This window comes from Triturus cristatus, chromosome 7 (genome assembly GCF_964204655.1).
Source record: "Triturus cristatus chromosome 7, aTriCri1.1, whole genome shotgun sequence".
NCBI lineage: Eukaryota > Metazoa > Chordata > Amphibia > Caudata > Salamandridae > Triturus > Triturus cristatus.
The window spans coordinates 1,460,360,123-1,460,386,964 of record NC_140590.1 but is presented as its reverse complement, the minus strand read 5'-3'; positions in this window follow the sequence as shown (position 1 = coordinate 1,460,386,964).

Below are 26,842 nucleotides of genomic sequence, written 5' to 3'. Positions count from 1 at the left end.
TGCTGCAATGTTAATGATCAAGATCCGACTGCCATGTTGGTGGTCGCATTGTGATCGGGCGTGCGGGACCGCCGCATGCATGGTGGATTGTCCCGGTTTACACCAGGATGGCGGACGGACTTGAGTCTGTCCGCCATCCTAATGAGCCCCTAAGTTTGCAAAGAAATTTCTCTCCATGGGGCATGCAATGCTTCAGTAGCAAACTTGTCTTGTTATCTGTAGGATTCTCCAGCTGCCCTGCTTCATCCGGTGTACAAGCTGCTCTCGAATGGGAGCTATTTCATCATGAATGATCAAGGTTGCTTTTGAATGGAACCGGACATTGCTTATCTAGTGACGGTTAATTTATAGTGACTTGTTGCGCACAAGTACTTTTTCCACCTGCCCGCACAGTTAGGGAGGCAACGCTATTGCCCTCGATAATTGTTTCCAACATACAGTTTGATTCTGTGACCAAACTGAAAGCCATGCTTTTTCAAAAGGATGTGGCCTTAATTTCATCCAGAGAAATGTTTGATCTCCAGGTTGCAAGGTCCTCATCTGAGATACCGACACTACTCCACACTAACTTCCTGCTGCATTTTGGGGGGCTGATTCACCGTATCTTTAAGATGTCTGATACAAAGGGAATAGTGCACTTTTTTTTAAATGTATCGGCTTTGGACTGGTTAGCACTTTTCAGACGATTGTTTTAGTTATACCATCTTTCATACACTCCGTGTTGGGAAGCATATTTGGAGGGTTCCCGCTGGTCTTGCTACTTGTGGTGGGAATACTGATTTAAATTGTTCTGCTTGTAATGGATGTCCCAGTTCAAGTCAGAATGAAGAAAGCACTGATTGTGCTGCAATGCCATGAGCGCATGGTACACTGCTATGGCACACCTCGGCTTCGAGAACTAAATGAGCACTGGTTCTTGTCCTTCAGGCAGGTTTGGCTTCACTGCATACACCTGTATTCCGCTGTCTACTATGCAGCCACAAATGCATATTGAACCAGTGCCTAGGACCACAGTATGTTTCGCCACTTGACATTGAAGTACAGCTGGACCCCTTAAAGACCCCTGGGTATTGTTGTCCCCTGCATATTCCATTGCTGCTGAGCATTCTTTGAGCCACCCAGGCATGCTTTGGCTCCTAGTGAACTGGACACCGGCTCTACGATACACTTACAGGATGCATTCCCTCCCTCAATATCTGCTGTGGGAACCGGAGGGATCACATTTGCCCTATTAACATGTTTTAAGGAGCACCTCTGGGAACGTCGTCTGCAGTTGTGGGCAACAGCAATGTTGTGTCTACCACTCGGATCACATGAACAATTGGCTTTTTCCATGTGGGAACAATTTGGTCTGTTTTCAAAACAAACTAAACAACAACAAAAAAAATGGCTTTTGGTGTATATTTCTAGGCAACATGGCTTTCTGAGTGCTTAGGATTTCAAATGGTATAGTGACTATAAGGTTTTTATATGTCTATTGAAATGGGAAGCATGCTTGTACCTGCTTTTCAGAGTGGTTTTACAATTTTTAAAAGAGATTGTATTTCATTTTTGTCTGTTGGCTTTTTAGATAGCTTTAACATATCGACCCTTTGTATGAGGAGTAGGTGTTATCTCCCCGGGTTAGGCCCATGCAGCGAAGCAGCTTATTTACTACATTGTCCTCACAATAACATTTCAGCCGTGACCTTTTGCATATATTTGCATGTCCAACAATGTTGGATTAGTATCTCTGAAACTACTTCTTTTACACATCCAGCTTCGCACAACATTATCACGATGCCTCGAACATCATGTACTAGGCCTCTTTATGCACTATGTACAAATGTCGTACTATATTCATCCACGGGGCTACAGGCCTATCTACATATCCATAACATTGCTAATCTACACGTACATTGCAAAGCTGCTTTCTATTATAAATATTGAGCATCCCGATAGATTAGCAGAGGAGGCACTCCAGCTGATACCGAGGGTCCCTGCATGCTGATACTTCACTAGGTAGCGGTCTGACATCTCCATGAGTGGGTGTCCAGTTTGTGACCAAGACGGGCTCCTACATTCTTTTTCACCAAGTAATGGGGTTGGTTGGTCCCTAGGGAGAATTATTGGCTTCACACCTACACACACTCTAGGTAAAATTAGAATAGGGCTCTGGATAGTAGGAGTATGCCTGATTGCTGCTTTGTTATATGCCTGCATATATACACTGTTTTAGCACCATGGTAGAACTATATCTGCTATTTATGCTTTTGATGCTTGTAATCACTTTCATCTGCTTTTGTCTACTGATTATCGCAGCACATGTATTCTTGTTTGTTCAATAAATATATTGGAAACGTCCCGCTGTGTATTCTGTATATTTCTTTGAGCACGAGTGACTGAGTGAAAGGTTCTGATCTGTTTCCACGATCCCCGAGTGGTCAGGGTTGTCATGTTCAGTGGTTGCCAGAAACCATTCACTCCCTGATAAGGTTATGCGGGCTTACGGTGGCACTGTGAGCAAGCTGGTCTATAGGCCAACATATCCTGTGGGGGTGTCATGAATCAGTCTGGGCATCAAGCCCCTGGTTTATGTTGACCAACAAACGTGCAGATCCTATAAATTAGTGGGAAATACACAACAGGGTTCAAAATGTGAAAAAGCTGTTCTATAAAGAATAAGGAAAATAAAATATGCCACAGAAGCTATGTCTAGGGGAAAACTGGTATCTCTGCCATGCAGAAACAGAAACCACAGCATTGGAAAAAAAACTGGAAGAAAAATGATGTGGCATTTTTTGCCAACTAGGGCAGAGAATCAAACTCCATATTCAGCCAACTTAACTCTCACTCAGGGTCCAGAACATAATGTACTACCAATATGAGGGATGGTGAATGCATAAATGCTTGAATTTATGTGCTATATAGGATAAAATACCACCTGCCATAACTTGTAAATATATAGCAAGCCAATGCAGAGTTCCATGGCCATATAGAGGAATGAGGCAGAATGCCGAGTTCCTTTATAAGGTCATGAAACTCTGAGATGACTTGCTATATCCTTAATATATATGTCAAGGGGTATTTTATTACTTATAAGACGTAGTCAATCCAATATCCATCCCACACACCACTTAAATCCTTGGTGTTGTACTGTTTCATATGAAAGAAACAGGATGTTTGTGAACATGACGAATACAAACCAGAATCTCTAATGCAAAATCAAACACATCAAAAATATAAATGTTTGTTCCCAAAAAATATTATAATCAGTTCAATACAAGTCAAATTGAAATATTATGCTGTAGCTCAGAATGTGTAGAAACATGGGGGCATATCATCAAGGGCATTATCGCCGCTTTAGTGGCACTTTTTGCTGCTAAAGCGGCGATCATTTTCACACCCTATCAACAAGGCGGCGCAAGCATGCATTAGCGCATGTTAGCTGCCGAATTCCCAACGCCTGGCATCTCAGTGATAAACATCGCTAAAGAGATGCAAAGCAAGCATGGCTGGGAAAACTACATGGGAAATTATCGCTAAGGCAGCTTCGCCATATCAGCAAAGAGCCTTAGCAAAAATAATCATCACGTTAACTATCCCTTAATGCAGGAATTTAGCGTCTGTTAAATTCCTGACTAAGGCATACCTAACATGGGAGGTGGATTATTGTGATACGACCACAGGATTGTATCACCAAGGCTATCGCCATTTTAAGTACAACATCACTGGTTTTCCAGCGATGTTGGGCCATTTCCCTGGATATCGCTGGAATATTATCGCCCTGAAATAACACGTTGTTAATAACGCGCTAACCGGGCGATAAATTCCAGCGATAGACGGCGATAAATATAAAAGCGCTAAGCGCGCTTTGTGATATTTATCGCCGTCTGCTGCTGATATGCCCCATGCAGAGTAATTCTATATTTCCTATAACTACCTAATAGGTGTAAAAAACCAAGCACGTTTCAATAAATATCTGTCATCGCTGTTCATCTAGAAAACAGAACAGAAGAAAATGCAAAGATTAGCTTTCATGCTTTTTAAAGTGCAGCTTTAGTGATGCTCTGTGACCTGCCTTTCCCCACAGCATATTGTCAATGTATAGTATGTACGTGTGATGTAAAGCAATCCGATACCCTGCATTGGGATGTGCAGTGCTATAAAGGACATAAATCAAAATAGTGGTATTTCAGTTGTTATTTGTGAAAATACTGGTCCAGACCAACACTGATGACATTCTTACAGTGCTCACATATCTATTATACACAAGGACAGAAAAAAGGAAGAAAACATGCCTCTCTTAAGTGGTTGTGAAGTAATAACGCCCTTTATGATTTGCCTTGTGCTAGGCACTGGTAATAGGTTTTAAATAATAGCCAATCCATTAGTTAGTCATTTTATTAGTCTCCAAACGAAGGTTTGAATGGACACGCCAGAATTCGAACCTTTCCTCTTCAGGTTGCACACAGACGTTTGCAATAGACGCATCAGTTCATTGGCCTCTGTTACTGGTTTGTAAAATATGTTATCAAATGGGCTGTTCTTGGACCGCACAGGTGAGATATCCCCACCCTGGCTATGATAAACAGCCTCTACAAGAGTGAACTATGTCCATCAGCTACTTGTTCCTCTGTAATCCAGATGTGATGAGAAAATAATAGTGGAGGGTAAGCCTCTGGAAGGAGAATAATCATTTCTGTCATTTCACAGACTTATTTTCTGCTCTCTGTTCACAATAATCACCATCTTTAGCTGCTCTTTTGTTTATCCTCTTACTGCTGAAGTATGAGAAGGGCTGGTGTCAGCTCTGAGCCTCAGATAAAAAGACACATCTAATCTTCACTGCAAGAGCGTCTCATTTTCTCTATCAATGTAAAGGACTGAATCAACTGGAAGCATCAGTGGTACCTCAGTACAAACTGTAACACCCTGTGTTCTAGGAACCTAAATCATGAATTTGTAGACTCCTGATGATTGTCGGGACAGCATTGGAGAGCACAGCTATCCCTAAATTTGATCATGTTATTCCACCCATGAAGACACTTACCAGGTATCCAGTGGAATCAATGATCTGTTGTAAGTCACAATATTTTAATCATTATCGACCTATACATATATCAACACCATGATATCAATAATCAATATATAGTCAAGGTAAGCACATGTAAGAAAGTATAGATTTACTATTTTTAAACCCACATCTACTTTCCTCCACAATAAAGTGGCGCGCAAACTCAATATAAAGGTAGGCTGAAATTAAAACTTCGGAATTGTGGCAGAATACACATTGATCACATTTGAAGGACTCAAACTGATTCATAAAATCGAATGATTAATGAATGAATAAGGAATTAATAAATCCTGAGAGGCATCATAGTGTATTCCTATGCTACGAAAGAGAAGAAAGCAACCAAAAGAATAGCTGCTGAGGATAGAAAATAGAAGGAGGTAATAGCCAGGTCTAGAATAGTTTGCAAAACACCTGTCGAATATTTTGGAGAAGAGTGTACAAATATTAGGAGTGACAAAAGAAATGCTAATCAATTACATTGAACTTAGGGGCATATCATCGAGACAATTATTGCCGCTTTAGCGGCCGTTTTCAGCCGGAAAGCGGCGATAAGTCTAACGCGGTATTAACAAGGACACGCTAACAGGTGTTAGCGTGTTTCCTTGTGTCATCACCCATTTCACTAACGCCTTGCATCTCATTGTCTAATGAGATGCAAGGTAGGCGTTCCTCACATGCACTACATGGCAAAACATCGATAAAGCAGCTTCGCGCTATCAACAAGGATGCCCCATACTCGGGTTGCAACTATGAAAATCACGCAAAGACCCAAGTAACGTTGGTTTCTAACACCAGGCTAATTTTTGACTTAGCCATATTGCCCTATGGGGGGTGGATTGTCATGCTAAATCCACCATGGCATATTAGCAAGGGATTCCCTATCGCTGACATTTTATCGCTGGATTACCAGCGAAATTGCAGCATTTCGCCGCTATCGCTGGATATTTTATCGCTTTGGAGATAGCCATTGATGATCGCGCTATCTGAGCGATAAATCCAGCGATAGCCGGCGATAACTTTAATCGCGCTAAGCGCGCCTTGCCATATTTATCGTTGTCAGTTGCAAATATGTCCCTTAGGTGGTCTTCGAAAGTATCAGCAAATGGGCTAATGCTGAATGAAGATTGTGTGAAGGTGCTTATGTTCGAATGTGCGCTCCGCATTTAAATAAAATATCAAGTTTTAAATGTCGAGTTACAGAAATCTCTGGAAAAAAATTATGATACAAAAATATTGTGATGCAGAAATATTGTTGGAAAGAATATTAGATATTTTTCTGGGAAGTAATATCGTTGTCAAGAATATCATTGTTGCTAATATCACTTTCAATAATATAGTTGTAAAAATATATATTTTTAATTATCTTTATGTGTTTTGGTCAGCCACAGCCCGTGCATGTAAGAGAGGTTGGGCCAGGTTGGGGTGGGAGATTTCGACAGACAATGACAAGGGAAAATTAATTATTTATTTCATATTCCCTGGTGGTCATCTGTCGAATCCCCTCAACCCGGCCTCACCGCCCACCGCTCTTATCTGCATGGGCCACAGCTGGTTTTAGTTCATATATTAATTTTATGTGTTATTATTGTTCGTATAATTGTTAATAATATTTCTAATTATAGTTAGTATTTTTAAGTGATTTATTATTTTTAATTTAATTGCTAATAGTAAGTTTTAGTGTTGTAGCGGGTTACTAGGTTTGTTGAGGTATAGGATGGGAAGTTAATTGAGTATAATAAATTAACAAGTAATTATTAACCCCTTGAGTGCCCATGACGAGATGGTCTCGTCATGGGCCGCGGTTGCGCTGTGCCCATGACGAGACTATCTCGTCATGAACCCCGCCCGCTAATTCAACGCCCAGCACAGGGCGGGGAAAGGGCGGGGCACACAAGGGGTTAATTGATTATTAACTAAATCTTAATTTGCTGCTAGAAAAGTATACTATATCTAAAAAATTGCCTTCAAATCTGGCTTTTGTGGGTTAACCCTCTGACTTTGATAAGGCAAATCGTGGATGGTTATGCTGGAGATGAGGGTAGATGGCACAATTGGGCACTTTTTGGCCTATCTTTATCGAGATCTAAGTGCCAAAGTGAGGTTCAGCTCGAATGTCAAATTATCTGATACTATCAATTTACAGCATGGAGTCATGCAAGACTGTGTTTTAGCACCTCTTTTATTTAATAATAAGCTTAATGACTTTTTAAATACTGTCACTTATGATGTTCCCTACGTTAACTCTGTTCCTGCAACCCTGCTTTTGTGCACAGATAATGGCATGCTTATAGCATGGACACCAAATGACCTGAAATGCCTGGTACATGCTTTCTTGGAGTTTATGGTTGATTTTCACTTGTTTACCAACTACACTAAATCACAGACCATGGCTTGTGACCCTAAGCGCGATTCGTTGTGTACTTTATGGGTTGATAAGAACCTTATGGAGAGTGTTTTAAGTTCTCAAATCTTGGTTTATTATTCAATGCTAATGGTTCTTGGGCGAAGAATATGGACTAGAAAACACTACATTTAAGCAAGCGATTTGCTCACTCTTTAACATTTGTAAATCTGTATGGGGCAAGTCTAGAGCCTCTCTCATTGGTATCTGTTCCAAGCAATGTGTACCTGTTGCAAGGTATGGGTGGGGAATTTGGGCCTATAGTGATGATACATACAACAAAGTAACCTACACTCTAGAATGGTTCGCCACCTTAACATTCCTGCATACAAAAAAAGGGTTGAACATCTTTCTTTCTCCAAGCAGCCAAAATATGGAACGCACTATCTACACACATATGATCCACTCACAAATATCATAACTTTGAAGTAATAGTTAAGAGCTGGCTCTTCCCCATGTGACAACTGTACTCGCAGCATAACATTGTACGACCCTACTCTAAACTCTACTAAATGCACAAGCAAACAAAAGTACAAACCTAACACAACTAATGCACAAAAACAGCCGTTTCCAATTGGAAAAATGTTTTTGTATATGTACAAAACAAAGATTGCAATTCAGTAACATGCTACCAAATCGCAATTTGTGTTTAGTGATTCGATTTTTGGAAGGGGCCTCTTTAGGGCGTCCTTTCCAAATACCAAATTGTAGTGCTATGTGTGAATGTTTTGCTACCGAATTAAGGTCGCAAAACATTCATTTTTTACCAGCACCTCAAGGATGGCTATAACCCTTCACATATGAGAAGGGCTCCTGTTGGCAACCCCTTCTCTTTGTGAATGTTGAAACAAATATTATTTGAGAGCAGGAAGTGGTTCAAGGAGACCGCTGCCTTCTCTTAAAAAATGAAACTTAAAAGGTTCATTTTGTTTTGTGAAACACATTCCATGTTCCTTTAAGGAAAATGGGCTGCATAACAAAAAGAATAAAAAGATATCTTTACTCAAAAGCTATCACAGGCATGGTGCCCACCATTCCTGCAATGGCTATATTTCCTAATGGGTTGAAAATTCCTACCTACCTCATTTATATTCATGAGATTTGTCTATTTGCAACCCCTTAGGAATCACTATCTGAAGTGTGTACGTTTTCTTATATTAGGAATTGCGATTTCCTAATTTCAATTCAGTTAAAAACACAATTAGGAAATCGCAATTCCTATTTTGTTTTACATATGGCTCTAACTCTTTTATACGGCCTAGGGGTAGATATTTTGCTGCGCTCTGCAGTACGTTTTTGTCATTGCTCGATGGTGATTCTTTTGGAGTGCTCTGTGGTAAGTTTTTCACAGTGTTCTATTGCATGTCTTTGGCAGATTTTGCGGTCTGTGTTAACTCTTTTATAAACCTATGTCATAAGTCTTTTATGATGCCGCTTGATATACCTCCGTAACAAAAACTATTGTCTAGAGATTTTCATTTTTGATTTGTGTTTTTGTATCATTAAAGAAGTAATTTAGCTTGGGTAGACATTGCTAATCCGGGCCGAAATATTTTGGATGACATGTTTTCAAAATAGCAGATGTGTTGCAGTGATGATGTAAAATTTTAGGAACCCCTGAGCCCTATATACTTCATTTTGGTGTCTAAACATAGGTTTGGGGTCAACTAGTCTTATAGAGACAGAAAATAGCTCTTCAGAGCAACCCTTCTGCCCTTTTCCAAAATGGTAGCTCTATAATGATGTGTTTTAGCCATCATATTGGTAATTTATTTTGATATTGTTTTTGTTTCAGGTTTTCAGTTGATTCAAATTCATAAACATGAGTGATGCAGGCGGTAGAATAGGATCTTTATCTCCTGACTGAGTGTTGTTAATTACAAAATCTGGTTACTCCTTCAACAAAGAAAAATGTGTCATAGGCCAAACTAATCCAAAAGAATAGTTAACATCAACTGTGCCTGGACAGAAAAAAGTTCAAAATGCTGCAAAAATACGGTAAGACACATTTCACAAATGATTGAAACCTATGGGTGAAGAGAATCAAATATTTTATCATTGTAACAACAAGTGCTACAAGTTGTATACAATGGAAAGAAGCCTGGAAAAATGTCAAAAAATAGCAGAAGCCAGTGAATCACAGCAAGAATTCTAGGGGCATATTATCAAAGTCTGGTGTGAACATGGGCTTCTATTGGAATTCTCCAGGGTATATTATCAAGCCTATTATTGCCGCTTTAGCGGCAGTTTTTTGCCGCTAAACCGGCGATAAGTTTAACGCCGTTCTTGATAATATGCCTATGCCCCCTAGTCTTCTGAGAAAGAGACGACAACCAAACCCAATGACATCCAATTAGATGATCAGTGGCTACCCCTCAGCCACCTCCAACAACTGATCAGAAAGCAGAGGATCTTTAATGTTTTATTTGTGGTTTAGCCAGAGCGAGGGCCAAACGGATTGATAAAAGAACAAAGTACAGAGTATGTGAGTCTCAAAGGGCAAACGTTTTTATCCGCAGCTAGTTTTTTTCCAAGAGGAAGTTTTCAGCTGAGTAGCTGATCTAAACAGAGAGGTGAATGTATTTGCAGTGGATTTGTACAGCCACTCAACCTGCATGTGTGTATACATTTGAAAATATGAATGTACAATGAGCTCCCAGCAGCAACGTAACTGCCAGCCTTCAGTTAAGTTTACACTCTTTGAAAAAGCAATTGAAGTTTTAAAGCCACTCTTGAGTGGTGTCTACAAGTCCACACTCAGTGAGATCAGAGAAATAATGGTCAACATTGAAGACACTGTATTGATCCATAATAATAAAATTAAGATTTTCTGGTGAGACTGTACAATAACAGGATTAGTTTATGTCAGTCTAAAAAAAAGAATAAGCCGCTTATGGTGTTCTCAGCTGAATCAACTCCTGAATTTCTTGCTGCCAAAATAAGATCACATGATGCAGTGAAATCAGCAGGAAACATTATAAGAAACGTCCTGAAAGATTTAGATTTTGGACTTACTGACAAATTTTGGGGCATATTATCAAGGGCTATTTCGCTGCTTTTTTGGCTTTAAAAGCCAAAAAAGCGGCGAAAATGACATCGCCCTATCTACAAGGGGATGCTAACATGCATTAGCGCATGTTAGCACCCGTTTTCCCGACGCCTCGCTTTGCATCTCTAATGAGATGCAAAGTGGGCATCACTGGGCAGTACTCCTTGTAAATTATCGCTGATGTGCACATCGGGATATTGACAAGGAGGCCCACGCATTTTTGCAGACTTTAGTTTTTGCCGAAAACCGCGGTTTTTGCCAAAAACTAACATCTGCAAAAAAGCTGACTTAGGTATACTTACCATTGGGGGTGGATTATGCTGATACGACCACAGGGTCGTATCAGCAAGGTTATCGCCATTTTCCATGGAACATCTCTGAAAAACCAGCGATGTTCCATGGAAATCACAGCTATCGCTGGAAAATTATCACCATTGCGCTATGCAGTGATAGCATGGCGATTATTGCCAGCGATAGCCGGGGATAAATAATTTCTTGCTAAGAGCAGCCAGCGATAATTATTGCTGCCGCTTGACAAATATGCCCCTTTGTGATGCCCCAGAGCTCCGCTCATGGGAGTCAACAAGAATGCCTCATATTTTCTTAACATTTTTTACATCATTGTTCAGTAGGGCAGAAAAGCAGAAATGTTACAAACTAAGGGGCATATTATCAAGCGGCAGCGATAATTATCGCTGGCCGCTCCTAGCGAGAAATTATTCATCGCCGGCTATCGCTGGCAATTATCGCCATGCTATCACTCTATCAACAACGCATAGCGCAATGCTGATCATTTTCCAGTGATAGCGGTGTTTTCCATGGAACATCGTTGGTTTTTCAGCGATGTTCCATGGAAAACAGCGATAACCTTGCTGATACGACCCTGAGGTCTTATCAGCGTAATCCACCCCCAATGGTAAGTATACCTAAATCAGCTTTTTTGCAGACGTTAGTTTTTGGCGAAAACCGCGGCTTTCACCAAAAACTAACATCTGCAAAAATGCGTGGGCCTCCTTGTAAATATCGCGATGTGCACATCAGCGATAATTTACAAGGAGTACTGCCCAGTGATGCCCACTTTGCATCTCATTAGAGATGCAAGGCGAGGCGTCGGGAAAACGGGTGCTAACATGCGCTAATGCATGTTAGCATCCCCTTGTAGATAGGGCAATGTCATTTTTGCCGCTTTTTGGGCTTTTAAAGCCAAAAAAAGTCGAAATTTGCCCTTGATAATATGCCCCTAAAATACTTGAGATTGAAACAGAAGCCGACAACATCGATGATGGCTTTGAAGACATAAGCGAAGAAGTGGAAGACAATCCCATCAACTGACAGGCTTATGTTGTGCAAATGTGCTGTCTTTTCCATATCATGAAGGATATTAGCAAGGGCCTTATCGCCGCTTTAGTTGCACTTTTCAATATTTCTATCGCCCTATTAGCAAGCTGTCGCTAACGGCTGTTAGCGACAGCCTTATGGCGAAAGCGACCGTTTTGGTGCCGCTTTGCATATCAGCGATATACATAAAGTAGGCGTTCCCGACTTAAAGCGACAGAAAACAGTCGCTAACACAGCTTCCCCCTATTAGCAATACCCGCAAACCGCTAAAAGAATGTGCGCTAACTGCTGGAATCTAACACCTGATAAAAACCTGACTTTACCATTCTAGTCAATGGGGGGGTGGATTGTAAGGTTAAGTTCTCACCTGCCTAATAGCAAGCTTTTCATTAGCGTATAGAATTTATCGCTGGTTTTCTCGCACTGTTGCTGGGTTTCGCCGCTATCGCTGGTTTTTCTATTGCCTTGGAGATAAGCGATGATAATAACGCGTTATCTCCACGATGAAATCCAGCAATAGCCGGCGATAAAAAAAACAGCGTTAATCGCGCTTTGCGATAATTATCGCACACTTGGTCATATGGGCCAATGTTTTATGAATTACATCATGGCAAAAAAGAAAACTCCGCTACACACGATGACTACCAACAGAATCTATGAAAAAGTGCAAAAGTAGAGAGCTAATCGCTTCAATAAATAGGATTGGTGAATCAACAACTTATAATCACATAATACGGAGCAGGTGCTTGTTAGCAACTCATGCTGTAAAATCTTGTGAATCCGACAGAACACCACTTCCAAGTCACTTTACCAGGAAAGGATTTGCATTTGTTGCTCTTGATCATTTTGATTTTGAAGACAACTCTATTTTGTCTGGAACATCCAACATATATGATGCTGCCATGGTCCTTTTTCAAGACTGTACCAATGAAGTAGTTGCTGGAAAACAAGCTGCGTCAGCTGTAGACATTAAGAAACAAAGCAGCAAACGTATAACCCAACTGTCTTGCCAGTGTGTGCAAAATCACTACAAACCATCAACCCTTCCCAGATTACGAGAATGTTTCAAAGTTGCTGGGGACATCGATCTTCTTCTACCTTGATCCTACAGTCCACAAAGCTGATTTAAGTGAATTTATTATTTTGCTTGTTCGGTGCAGACTGAAGGATGAAGAAAAGCTAGTTCCACAGTGGGCTGGAATTCATGCTCTGATCTACCAGAATACCATCCCACTGAAGAATGTTAGGTTTTTACCAATAATACCATCTCCAGTCACAAACTACACAACAGTATATACAGTTCTAAACAATTTCCAAAATGTTCATGTTCAACTTGAAGACCAGCCTATCCACCAATTTTCTGCGATGAAGATGTTTTCTGTATTGTAACTGACATTTTTATGAGCAATCCAGTAGAATTTGATGATTTTTATCCAATGATGGGCATTTTCCACATGAGAAAAGTTGCATTGCAGTGTGCAGGAATTTATCTCAGTGGATGTGGCATAGACAATGCACTTATTGAGGCTGAAATCTTTGAAAGCAAAACTGCTGAGTCAATATTGAGCAGAACTCATTATGTTCATTCTTTGCAAGGTATGCTCATCAAATCTGAGGCTATAGAATCATTGCATTGGAATGCTTTCTGGAACAAGAATGACAAATTAGGTTTTGCAGTGAAACAACCTTTACAATGCAGTCATTACATCGTACTACCTTTACAACGCAGTCATTACAACGCAACATCCTTTACATCCCATGTCATTACAATGCAGCCATTACATCGCATTTCACTACAATGCATGTCATTTCAACGCATGTCACTACAATGAATGCCATTACAACGCAATATAAGGTAAGTAATGGGGAAGAGTAATTTTTACCCCTACACTATCCAACACGTACCCTACTGTTGCACTCACTGGAGTGGGGATGGTAATTTTTACCCCTACACTATCAAACACTTACCCTACTGTTGCACTCACTGGAGTGGGAATAGTTATTTTTACCCCTACACTATCCAATACTTACCATACTGTTGCACTCACTGGAGTGGGGATAGTAATTTTTACCCCTACACTATCCAACACTTACCATACTGTTGCACTCACTGGAGTGGGAATAGTAATTTTTACCCCTACACTATCCTACAATTACCCTACTGTTGCCATAAAAGTAATATGCTTTGTATTGGTATGCGTTGTAATGGTATGTGTTGTAATGGAATGCGTTGTAAATGTAGTTTCTAAAAATGGGTTGTGATGGCATGAGATGTAAAATTATGCGTTGTAATGGATGCTGCGATGTAAAAACTGCATTGTAAAGGCATGCATGGTAAATGTTTGCATCGTAACATCATACATTCGTTTTGCATATCTTATCTCAGAAGTGAACAAGGCACAGCGAGCACTTAATTTAAAAGACATAATGCAAAGCCAAGTAATGTTCAGTACACTCAGTTTAAAATCACAAAACCCAAGGGGCAGATTTACAAGCCCTGTGTGCCACTTTTGCGCCGCCGTTGCTTCACTTCTGTGACGCAGTGGCGGCGTAAAGCTAACGCCATGCTGCGGGTGATTTACAACGTGACGCATCTAGGGAGATGCGTCATGAGTAAAGCCCTGCACCACATGAAACCTGCGTCAGGTTTCATGTGGGCATACCGGTGCAGGGTGGGCATTCCGGTGCAGGAACGCCTGGGAAAAGTGCCTGAGTGAAATACACAAGATTTCACTCAGTCGATTTTCTGACCCCGCTGCGTCAAAACCTTGCACCTGCTTGAAGCAGGCGTAAGGTGTGATGCACCATGTGGAAGACAGGCCAGGTTGGCACAGTGCTGGAGTTGTGTCGCACCCGCGACACTAGCCGCGGTCGGTAGTAGGAGTAACTGCAGGGCGGTGATGTGGGGAGGGGGAGGGGCAGGGTGGGGGGAGTAAACTATGGATTCCGGAGGTTTACAGATAAGTTAACATATAAATGAATAAAACGAATTTCGTTGCGTGCACAGCATCGCATTTGGGTATGCAGTGCACGCAACAAAATTCGTTTTATTAATTTATATGTTAACTTACCTGTAAACCTCCGCAATCCATAGTTTACTACCCTCCACCCAGCCCCTCCCCCTCCCCACGTCACCGCCCTGCAGTTACTCCTACTACCGACCACGGCTGCGCGACACAACTCCAGCACTGCGCCAACCTTACGCCGGCAGATGCGACACACATCTGTTTATCCTTGCACAATTATGTGCCGCATTGTAAATGCGGTGCATCTGTGGTGGCGCAAGGGTAAACTTGTGTCACACATCTTTCGTGGCGCATCGCTGCTGTTTTGCAGGGATGTGCCAGGAAACGTAAATCTGCCCCCATGTTTGTAGAGTTCAAAGAATGTGAAGAAAAATCTGAACTTTGCAAGTACTGGGGAAATGACTTACAAATTATAGCTCTAGTGAAAAACTTGGTACATGCTGATCAAGAAGGTGATTGGGAACTGCATGTGAAGACTGTGGAGTCACTGATTACTATGTTTTGTGGATTTGAATTCATAAACTATCTGAGATATGAGTCCTGGTATTTGGAAAGAGTGAAGAAGCTAGAGGTGGAAAAACCATAACTCTACAGAAAATGCATCCAAAGACATTTTGTGGTGAAAAACAGAGAGGGGAGGTTCAACTCTGTGGCTCCAGATATGAAACTGGAACAGACAATCCAGAGATCACAGAAAAGCTCCAAGAAAATTGTTGGCCTGACATGTAAAAGTGAATGTGTTGCTCAAAGGCAGCTAGTTTACCATTAAATTCTTTCTATTTGCAATGTTTTCAGAGCGATGACAAATTCAAAATCAATAGACCATCATGAAACTGTTCCTCCCCACAAACTTGTGGGAAGAGAGGGGAACATTGTAATAAACATGTTGACAGCCGTCTTCATTTCATGGCAGCAGCAAAGAAACCCATTTGAAATGACTGAGCCTATGCTACTACACAACACTGTGACCAAACAATATGTGGCTAAGGATCTAAAGACACATCTAATTGATTATCCTGGAACATGGATCAAAACTGTATGCAGAACTAAAGCAGGAGAGATTTGTATTGAAAGAGAAATAGCTTTTTGAAATACTCACTAAAGCTAAACTTCCACGCTGTTATTGTCATATTAAGAGTTTCGTCCAACCAGCCTTTTGAAAACGGGTTATACGAAAACAACTTTCACAAGCACATAGAATGATAGATGTAGCACAAGAAAGGGGTGAGCTCATTAAGGATATTCTGTTGATGATCTTCTTCCACCAAACGCGCTATTTAATGGCAAATCTGCAGACAAAGCAGGGAAACAAACTCCTGCAAGAGCTCAAAAAAAATCTTTCACCTAAAGGGTTTCAATTGGAAAACGTCTTCTCATTAAAAATTGCTGTTGTTGTGGACTACATGTCACAGTTGCGAATGGTCAAGATTTTATCCATTCAAAATTTAGGATGGGTTGTTCAGACTGTTCTACAGATATCAAAGTCAGTGTGCACCTTCCAAGAACTGCACATTGTATTTGACAGCTATCTTGAATTATCTGTCAAAGAATGTTGGAATCAGATGAATGTCTACAAGTGGAAAAATTGACCTTGCCTGCCTTAGACATTCAAGACACACAAAAGATGGCCGGAATACGGAGCAAATAAAACATTCATCTCTGTCAAGAGATCTGGATTAAATCCATCATTCTTTAGCTCACTATGACACTCCAGTTTAGATAGAGACATATGCAAATCAGTCTTGACCCTGCTTCTGATAGGAAGATTCCAGCCCGGACTAACAAGCCAGGTCCTCTCTGGACCAGAAACTAGGATCCTGGGACCAGTTTACAGGTATCACCCCTCATCAGCCAGGCTAGCTTGAATCCATTGGCACAGTGCGCCCAGGACCCATGCCTGGGCATACCAAGGGCACTTATGGCGAGAAAGTAAATGACACACAAATGATGGACGGAATGTGGAGGAAAATAAAACATTCACCCCCAGTCAAGAGATTTGGGTTAAATCCGTCCTTCCTTTGCTCACTGTACCACCCGAGTTTAGACACAGCCACATACCAATGAGTTTTGACCCTGCTCCTCATGGGGACAGTCCAGACCGAACTGCCAAGCCAGGTCCTCTCTGGAACAGCAACAAGCATCTTGGGATTCGTTTTGGGGTGTCACCCCTCAACAGCCAGGCGAGCTTGAATCCAGTGGCACAGTTTAAAAACCATTATCATTTATTTCATTTCTATATATGTCTCTTCTTCCTCTATTATAGCTGCCATTTTGGAAAATGGTGGAAGGGTTGCACTGCGGAGTTATTTTCTGTCTCTATAAGACTACTTGACCCCCAAAACCTATGTTTTGACACCAAATTGAAGTATATAGGTGTCATGGTTCCTGAAATATTACATCATCACTGCAACACATCAGCCATTTCTAAAAATGTTGGATAGAACAATTTGGCCCAGATCAGCAATGCCTACCCAAGCTAAATTGCTTCTCTAATGATCCAGAAACAAATAAAAAATAAATCTCTGGACAATAATTTTTTTAACAAAAGTATTTCAGGAGGGTCAGATTATCTGTGATATGTTCTAGTGCTCTGCAGGAACTCTTTCCAGAGCTCTGCATTAAGTCTTTTGCAGTGTTCTGAGTTACATCTTTCATAGGTCTCCAGAATTAGTCTTTCTCACCCTCTGTGGTCATTCGTATTGCTGCGTGGTGGTCTTTCATATTTCCCTGTGGTAAGTCTTGGGCATTACTTTATTGTAGGGTATTCGCAATATAATAAAACACACCTTCTCAAACAAAGCACCACTTTGCTGGCCCCTTGGCAACAAAACACCAGCAGAATGGAGTGTGGGGGCCTTTTCTTACCCTTTGTTCAACTCAAGGACTTGAATGCACCATTTCTAATTAGCCCTCCCCACAAACACATACACCAACTGCCACCAGTTCACATTGCATCAGGTTTACCACGCACCTTTTCATGATCTTGACCACTGTTTTCTTTCACCTCCTGTGAGTAGAGATTACCACTAGCCCCATCAGAGCTTCACACCTTTCTCCCAGTGCCCCCTGTGGTGACGTGTTTAGTTTTGTTGCTCCTTTACTCCTCTCCTTTAGGGCAGCCGCTTTTGTAAAACATGTAGACCATTTAATTATATGTTCGTTTTTATCTAAAAACGTGTATTTCCACAGCATTTAGCAATTTATATTCAGGCAGGCGCAAGGAGATGTTTTCCATCCCTGTGCGCATGCATTTCCGGCATTCTCTTTCACTTACTCAGGCAGACAGAAGACAGGCTGGCCATAGCTTAACTTTCTATCTTTTATTTTACTGTTGTAAAACATACACTCAAACAATTTTTTCCCCATCTGGCATCCCAGCGCTTTCACATGAGGCACTGGGCTGCTCCAAACTGTAAATGATCTATGGCAACTTCAAAACCAATAAAAATATTAGAACATGTCAAATAAAGGTAGTGACACTAACATTTTAGAGAAAATACAAAACAATGTATTTGTCATATAGGATTTTGTTTTAAATATTAAAGCATAATAAATATAAATTTACAGAGACAGTCATTTGTGCAACACACTCACTGCACCCATCCATCACACATACACACCACAATCTGATATTTGTTGAAATGCCCAATACAATTTAATATTAGGCCATGTAAGGCATAACAGATTATCGAGTGGTTTCAAAGTTGTCTCAACGCGCGTTTCGGCAGGACACTGCCTTCCTCAGGAGTTCCACCTCCAAATAATATGCTCTGTAAAAACAATTAAATATCTCAACCAAATGTCACAACCGAATATAGAATATAGTGTCACTACTATGAACAGAAAATGCTCACATGTTGTAACAGCAGAAGATACTAAAATGTTCAAATTTTTATATATATATATATAAATATATATATATATATATTATATATATATATATATATATTCACTGAAAAAAACATAGGTTTCACACACGTTATAGTTAGGAATTAGCATTTAAAAAACCTTGCAAATTCACTGAAAAAACCATAGGTTTCACACACGTTATAGTTAGGAATTAGCATTTAAAAAACCTTGCAAATTCACTGAAAAAACCATAGGTTTCACACATGTTATAGTTAGCTGGACATTTCACTCGTACAAAACCATTGAAATTCCCCCGTTATAGTTAGTTCAGCTAACTATAACTCGCGCGCCCGCAATGCACTGCTGATGACGTCACATATTACATCACTCATGACATGGTCAGTGACATCACTCTTGACATCACTGATGACATCACTGATGATATCGCTGATGACATAATCCAGTGAATGTGTGTTTTTCTGAAAATTACATATGTTTTATATATGTATATCTCAAGGTCGATGGAAGAATAAATGGGTATATAAGTGTCTAAATGGATGATTTGTTTTTGAAAAATTGATTGTATAACTGACTGATTAAGTGTATCTTAGTGAATACATGGCTTACTGAGTAATGTTTAAATATGTAAATATCTGTATCAGTCTCTCACGTTGTGTATAAGTGGCTGCATGGGTTGGTGAGTAGCTACATGAGTGTCTATATAGGTTATTAGTTGGTTTTTTGAGTATCGGTATGAGTGTCTGAGTGAATGTATGGTTCGGTGGGGGGTATTATGTAGTGCATAGGTGCATGAATGAGTGACTCACTGTTTGTATGTGTTGAAGACAGCATGTGTGCAGGACTGTATGGGTGGATGAGTGTGTGCATGGGTGTGTTAGTGAGTGAATCACTGTCTCAATAGTGTCTTTATGAGTAACTACATATGTTTTAAACTAGTATATGTGACTATTGGTGTACATAAGTGAGTATATGTGAGAGTGAGAGATTGAAAGAGTTCCTGTATGAATAAGTATGTGTTTCTATAAGTTATTGTTTAAAAGACTAAGTATGTGTAAGTTTCTGTAGAAGTAAGTGTGGTGGTGTGTGTATAACTGTATATGCAAGTAAATGGATGTTTGATTCTTTATTAGCATGAGCGACTATGTGTGTGAGTAACTCTATGGATGAGTGGCGTTGTGTAACAGGATGTATAGGTGTATGAGTACATATGATGAGTGAGTACATGTATGTGTGACTGGATAGGACGGTTGGTGAATGAGTGGATGTGTATGTGGATCTTAGAATTACTGAATAGGTTGTTGTAACTGGTATTGGTATGTCCATTGTTTTGAAAATTTTAGTTTCTATTTTTGAATGTGTGTATCAAAGGTTATATTAGAGGGAGAGGAGGTCTGCCACTCTATCACAAGGATGATGTCATCAGTGATGTCATTTGAGATGTCATCAGTGATGTCATGAGTGATGTCACTGACCATGTCATGAGTGATGTAATATGTGACGTCATCAGCAGTGCATTGCGGGCGCGCGAGTTATAGTTAGCTGAACTAACTATAACAGGGGAATTTCAATGGTTTTGTACGAGTGAAAAGTCCAGCTAACTATAACGCCCCTGAAACCTATGTTTTTTTCAGTGAATTTCAAAGGTTTTTTCAATGCAAATTTCTAACTATGCCTACAGAGATAGGACATGTGAAGAAAGAAGAAAAAATGCACAAAAAGAAAAAAAAGAAATGCAGAAAGAAGCAACAGAAGTCCTCAAAGACGAAGAAAAGTGCAGGAAGAAGGAGAACGTGCTGAAAGAACAAACAGAAGAGCAGAAAGAAGCCTTGTTGCAAAATCATCCTGTACCCTCAACTTTTTCAGACGGATACTGGTGGTAACTGAGTCTGACTAACCAGTCCTAGAGCCAGTGCTATGTTAAAAGACATTCAGAATACAGTGAAAAAATCTACATACACTAGGGAACACCATGTGTTGGGGTCCCCTGTGATTAGCATGACCTCCTCTGTAAGCCCCTAGTATATAATAGGGCAGGGGATTAAAACTACCTCTTAAAACGCACCACAGGGCGTGTTTGCACACGTCACCTCAGGCCCCATCCCCTCCCTTCACCACTGTGTAAACGCGCCCTGTGGCCGTTCTAAGTTGAGAGATTAGGTCCCCTTGAATCCTAAGGGTCCCTAGGGTCAAACTAGCCCACTAGGTACCTCCAGTAAGCGCCACAGAGCTGCGTTGCATAGAGGTGTAAAAAGGGGGCATGGCCTCAGAGCACCTGCTGCAACGCAGCTCCCTGGTGCATACTGGAGATACCTGTTGGGCTAGTTGGCCCTCAGGGACCCTCAGTATTGAAGGGGAGTTAATTCCCCAACTTACAACTGGCCAGGGGGCGCGTTTGCAGAGTGCTGCAAGGAGGGGGCGTGGCCTCCGGCGCGATGCCGGTCTTTTATTTATTTTATTCTTTTAAGAAGGAGGGCTGTGTGGCCCCCTTCTTTTTCTAATTTATTGGCCCTGGGGACCCCATCCCCCAGGGCCTGCACCCTAATTTTTTTTGTTGAAAAAAATAAATTTGGCCCTCCCAAGGCCTTAATCGGCCCCGGGGACCCCAACCCCCGGGTCATGGCCTTTTTTTTTTAAATTCTTTAGGAGGGGGGCTGCGTTGCCCCCCTCCTCAGGCCACTTATGGCCCCGGGGACCCCATCCCCCGGGGCCGGCATTTGTTTTTTATTATTTAAAAAAAATATATATTTATAGAAACACCTAGGACATGCTGGACAAACCGTATGTAGCTATCACCATGACGATTTGCGTGATATTCATTAAAAGGCGACTATGCATACAATGAATCCACGTGGAATGTATTTACACCGCTAGTGAAGCTCTGATGTGTCTGACGCCCTACCCTGCCTAATCCCGGCGCCCCCACCGGTGGGTACTCTCCAAGTAGACACCCTTGTCGTTTATTTATACAAAGATGGGTAGCTATTGACGGGCACATTTAATACACACGCACACCAAGCCATTCAAAGGGGATTCAACAAAAAATCAACCAAACTATGCAAGAAACCCCCCTCACGGTTAATAAAACACCCATCCACTGCCGGATGTGTAATACTTTTTATTTTACTCTCTGGAAAGGAGACGAACCTCACTTGAGAGTCACAGCGTGCTCCTGGCTGAGCCCAATGCTGTGTTACACCCACCAGTGCCCACCGAGTGCCACACACCTCTGTGTTGTATTCCACCAGCTAGTGCGTATGCTATGACACTCTCTAGCCCATGTGCACTGTAACACCACCCCGTGAGTATGTCATGCCACACTTGCCTTCGCACTGGTTATATTGCCCCATCTAATGTGCCTTCCTCGATGCCTATGTTATAACGGACAGCGCTATGCCATACATATTACAATCTGGGATCCATATCTTTGTCACTGTGCATATGCAATGTTACACTCACCAGCACATATTTTATATTACAACTTTAGAGACTAGTTAGGTTACACAACACAGCCCTGTGGATATTACACTCCAAGGCGCATAACGCATAGCATGCGCTAGTGCCTGTGCTATCTCGCGCTCTCCAATTAATCTGTCATTGTGCACAATGTATTGCATATTATATTTCACGCCCCTGTTCATCTTATATCACACTTTTTGGTGCATAGTTTATACCATATACTATATCTTGTTTCCATTTTTAATCGTGCTCTCAGGACTATGTTCTATATAACACTGCGTCCACCTACCCTTTTCACGGGCATTTCAATTTGGGATGGGGGGTGGAGGGTCAGGGGGTGTTTCTCCCAAGGGAGCCCAGAGTCACAGTCACAAACGTCCTCTTCTTCCTGAATAAAAGTGAGATTATGCTGTATACTTGTTCATATTTTAAGTAGTTCGCACAGACACACATTTTAAAAACAATAAAGTTCCTAATACCCACCTTCTATGAACAGTTAGCTTGCTGCCCCATCCACCTACTCCCTATCCTCTGTTGTCTGAATCCATGGACTAGCCTCCTCCCTCCTGCCATGCATGGTCTGATGTGCTGCCACTGCCCTCCATTTAGCATGATGTACCAGTCCACTCCTCCTGCCCTCCATTGACCAATTCTATGGCCCATCATTGACCTCCTGCTTAGCCTCTGTGCTTAGCTTGCTGCCCCTATTCTCCTTCCCCTTGCCCTCCGATGTCTTTGTGCATACCCCTGCTCCATCCTTTTTGCCCACCATGTTCCATGGACCTACCACTCCTATCTACTCTGAGTGTTATGTTGAGCTGCCACTCCCCTCCCACCTGCCTAGCATTGTCAGATGACTGCAACCTGTCCCTGCCACCTCCACCCTGCCTGTCCACATGCCACGCCCCTATCCCCTTCCTTCTGTCCTCCATGGTCCATTTTACTGCCACACCCTTCTGCCCTCCCTGGTCTGTTGTGCTGCAACTGCTCCTCCTGCCTGCCCCGCACTGTCTGTTGTGAGGCCCCTTCCCCTGAACTCTCTTGTCTGTGCCCAGGTCCTGACCCTCCCTTCTATCTCCCATGGTCCCTTGTGCATGCCCCTGCACCCTCCTTCTGGCTCATCATAGCCATTGTGCTGCCACTAACCCTCCCGCTTGCCATGCATGGCCTTCTGTGCTGCCATGGCCCCTCCCACCTTCCCTGTGTGGTCAGCTAGCTGCCCCTGACCCCCTCCCACCTTCCCTCCATGATATGTGTGTATGCCATCATAGTCTCATTGTTGCTCTCCATGGTGTGTCTTGTTTCTAGTGCCCATCCTGCCTGACCTCCATGGTCATCTTGCTGCTCCTGCCCTGCCCCCAGCCCTCTGTCTCCATGTGCAGACCCCTATTCCCTCCCTCCTGGCTTGTCTGTTCCATTGTAATGCCCCTTATCTGTCCCTCCTGCCCTTTATGGTCTGTTATGCTGCAGCTTTCTCTCCTGTCTGTCCATTATGGTCAGCTAGCTACCATTGCCTTTTTCCCCTCTGTTCTCTGTTGTCCATGTGCATGGTCCTGTCCCCTCCCTATTGCTTTCTATGGATTGTTGTGCTGCACTCCCGTCCCGCATGCCCTGTGTGGTGTATTGTGCTGCTGCAAATCTGATGCCTGCCCTGTAGGGTCAGTTTGGTGCACCTCTCCATGTCCCTCCTGCCCTCTGTTATCCGAGTCCATGTCCCTACCCCAATTCCTCCTGCCTACCATGATCCAATGTACCATACTTGTGAACATTTTGAACTTGGTAAGAGGGAGATTTTGAAAAAAAACTGGGGTATTGATTTTCCCCTTTGAGTTACATTGAAAAGGAGGAGATTGTAGACAGGAGACAGATCAAATAAAGCCCATTTGAGCTTAAAAACATTGGACGTTTCCTGGCTGAAACGGGTCTGTTGGCATGTATAATTGTACTACCACTGCCTCTTCCTTCTGCCCACAATGGTCTATTATATTGCCACAGCCTCTCTTGCCAGTCCTGTATTGTTGGTTTGTTGCCCCTGCCCCCTTTCTACTGCCCTCCATAGTCTGTTGTGCTGCCACTGCCCTTCCTGCCTGCCCAGTGTGGTCAAATTGTTGCCTCTGCACTCTCCTACCTGCCTTCAATTTTCAGAGTCCGTGCCCTTGCCCTCGGCCTCTCAACAGTATCCCAATGAACAACTAGATTGCTAACATTCTATATTTATTACAAAAGTGTGGAACGCCTGACGTCATCTTGATGTTATCCAAACTGTAATACCTAGAGCATTTCCTTTAGAAATTACATATATGAGAGGGTCTTATTTGCATCAAAATTATGGTTAGTGCTCTAAAAAACTAAAATGAGGACATATTTTCTGAATTTTCAAATAGCGACAAAGAACTTTTAAATTATTTGTAATCTTTATTTTTTTTATCCAGTTGACCACTTGATTAAATGTTGCACCTAGGGGAGAGGATGTGGTGTTACTTCCAGAGTTGCAGACTTTGCAACTGGGGAACCAGGTTGGAGTTTCTGCTTCAGCTCAACATTCTGTGATTCTGGTCAAATCACTTAATCTCCCCATGTCTACAACCAAAATGAATTTGATCTTGTGTGATGTAACCAATGCTCATGTAAAGCACTCCAATACCTGACAAGTCTGCACTATATAAAACTGCAAATACACAAAAAATGTGTTTTGCACACTTCTGTCATTGGGCTACATGTGGGCTACATCTGGGTGATATTTGTGCTGCATTTGGGCTCTTTTGTCTCTGGTGGCCATCTTGGGAGGTTTATCTGTTATGAAGTTTCCTAATTTCCTCATTTACTGCAGTCTCCTCAGTAGGAAATGCTTTCAGTTTTTTACTTTGATTACATCAAGAAGGTATTCAGATATGTCACACATTTGCCATAAATTCTAAATGTTAGCACTCTAGTTGCTCATTAGATCACTGTAGTAAAGCTACTGCTCACCACGGAAGTCTGCTGCTGGTATTACAAGTGCATGTTTCAGTCTGCATATCAGAAGTTTTTAATGAAATAGAAGAGGATTTGAGAAGTCACTCAAAATGTGCCCTAATCTTTCTTTCTATAGCACTAATCATAATTCCTATGGCAAAATGAACCCCCTCATTGTGTTCCTTTTTAAATTAAATGTTTTAAGTGTTACCAGTTTATTCCAATCAAGATGGCTTCAGATGTGCCATACTTTTGTCATAAGCAAGACAGTAAGCGCTCTAGTTGTTCTTAAGAACACTCTGGGACATTCTGTCATTGGGCTATACTTGGGCTACATCTGGGTAATATTTGGGCTACATTTGGGCTCTTTTGTCTCTGGTGGCCATCTTGGGAGATTTATTTGTTATGAAGTTTCCTAATTTCCTCATTTACTGCAGTCTCCTCAGTAGGAAATACTTTCAGTTTTTTATTTTGGTTCCATCAAGAAGGCATTCAGATGTGTCACACATTTGCCATAAATTCAGAATGTTAGCACTCTAGTTGCTCATTAGATCACTGTAGTAAAGCTACTGCTCACCAGGGAAGTCTGCTGCTGGTACTCAAAGTGCATATTTCGGTCTGCATGTCAGAGTTTTTTTATGAAATGGAAGAGGATTTGAGAAGTCAAAATGTGCCCTAATTTTTCTTTCTGCAGAACTAATCATAATTTCTATGGCCAAATGAACCCCCTCATTTTGTTCCTTTGTAAATTAAATGTTTTAAGTGTTACCACTTTATTCCAATCAAGATGGCTTCAGATGTGCCATACTTTTTTCATAAGTAAGACTGTTAGCGCTGTAGTTGTTCGTTAGAACCCTCTGGGACATTCTGTCATTGGGCTATACTTGGGCTACATCTGGGTGATATTTGGGCTACATTTGGGCTCTTTTGTCTCTGGTGGCCATTTTGGGAGACTTATTTGTTATGAAGTTTCCTAATTTCCTCGTTTACTACAGTCTCCTCAGTAGGAAATACTTTCAGTTCTTTACTTTGATTCCATCAAGAAGGCATTCAGATGTGTCACACATTTGCCATAAATTCAGAATGTTAGCACTCTAGTTGCTTGTTAGATCACTATAGTAAAGCTACTGCTCACCAGGGAAGTCCGCTGCTGGTATTGAAAGTGCATGTTTCAGTCTGCATGTCAGAATCTTTTAAGGAAATAGAAGAGGATTTGAGAAGTCACTCAAAATGTGCCCTAATTTTTCTTTCTGCAGCACTAATCATACTTTCTATGACAAAATGAACCCCCTCGTTGTGTTCCTTTTTAAGTTAAATATTTTAAGAGTTACCACTTTATTCCATTCAAGATGGCTTCAGGTGTGCAATTCATTTGTCATAAGTAGGACTGTTAGCGCTCTAGTTGTTCTTTAGAACACTCTGGGAAGCTGCAGTAGAACACAAAGGAATCAACTGACAGTCTTTGCCCTTGTTGGATGTACATGTTTTACTGAGAATGTCAGACTTCATTCTCACATGACTGAGAAAGATAATGTGAATTTACAGAAAATATGCTCTCAGTTTAGCTTATAGATCACTTTCCAAACCTCTGTGGGAAAAGCATGAGAAAAAGGTTTTCTCTCAAACATGATTCATGATATCACAGAAAAAGGCTTTTTCACATGGTAAAATTACCTTAGAACACACCACAA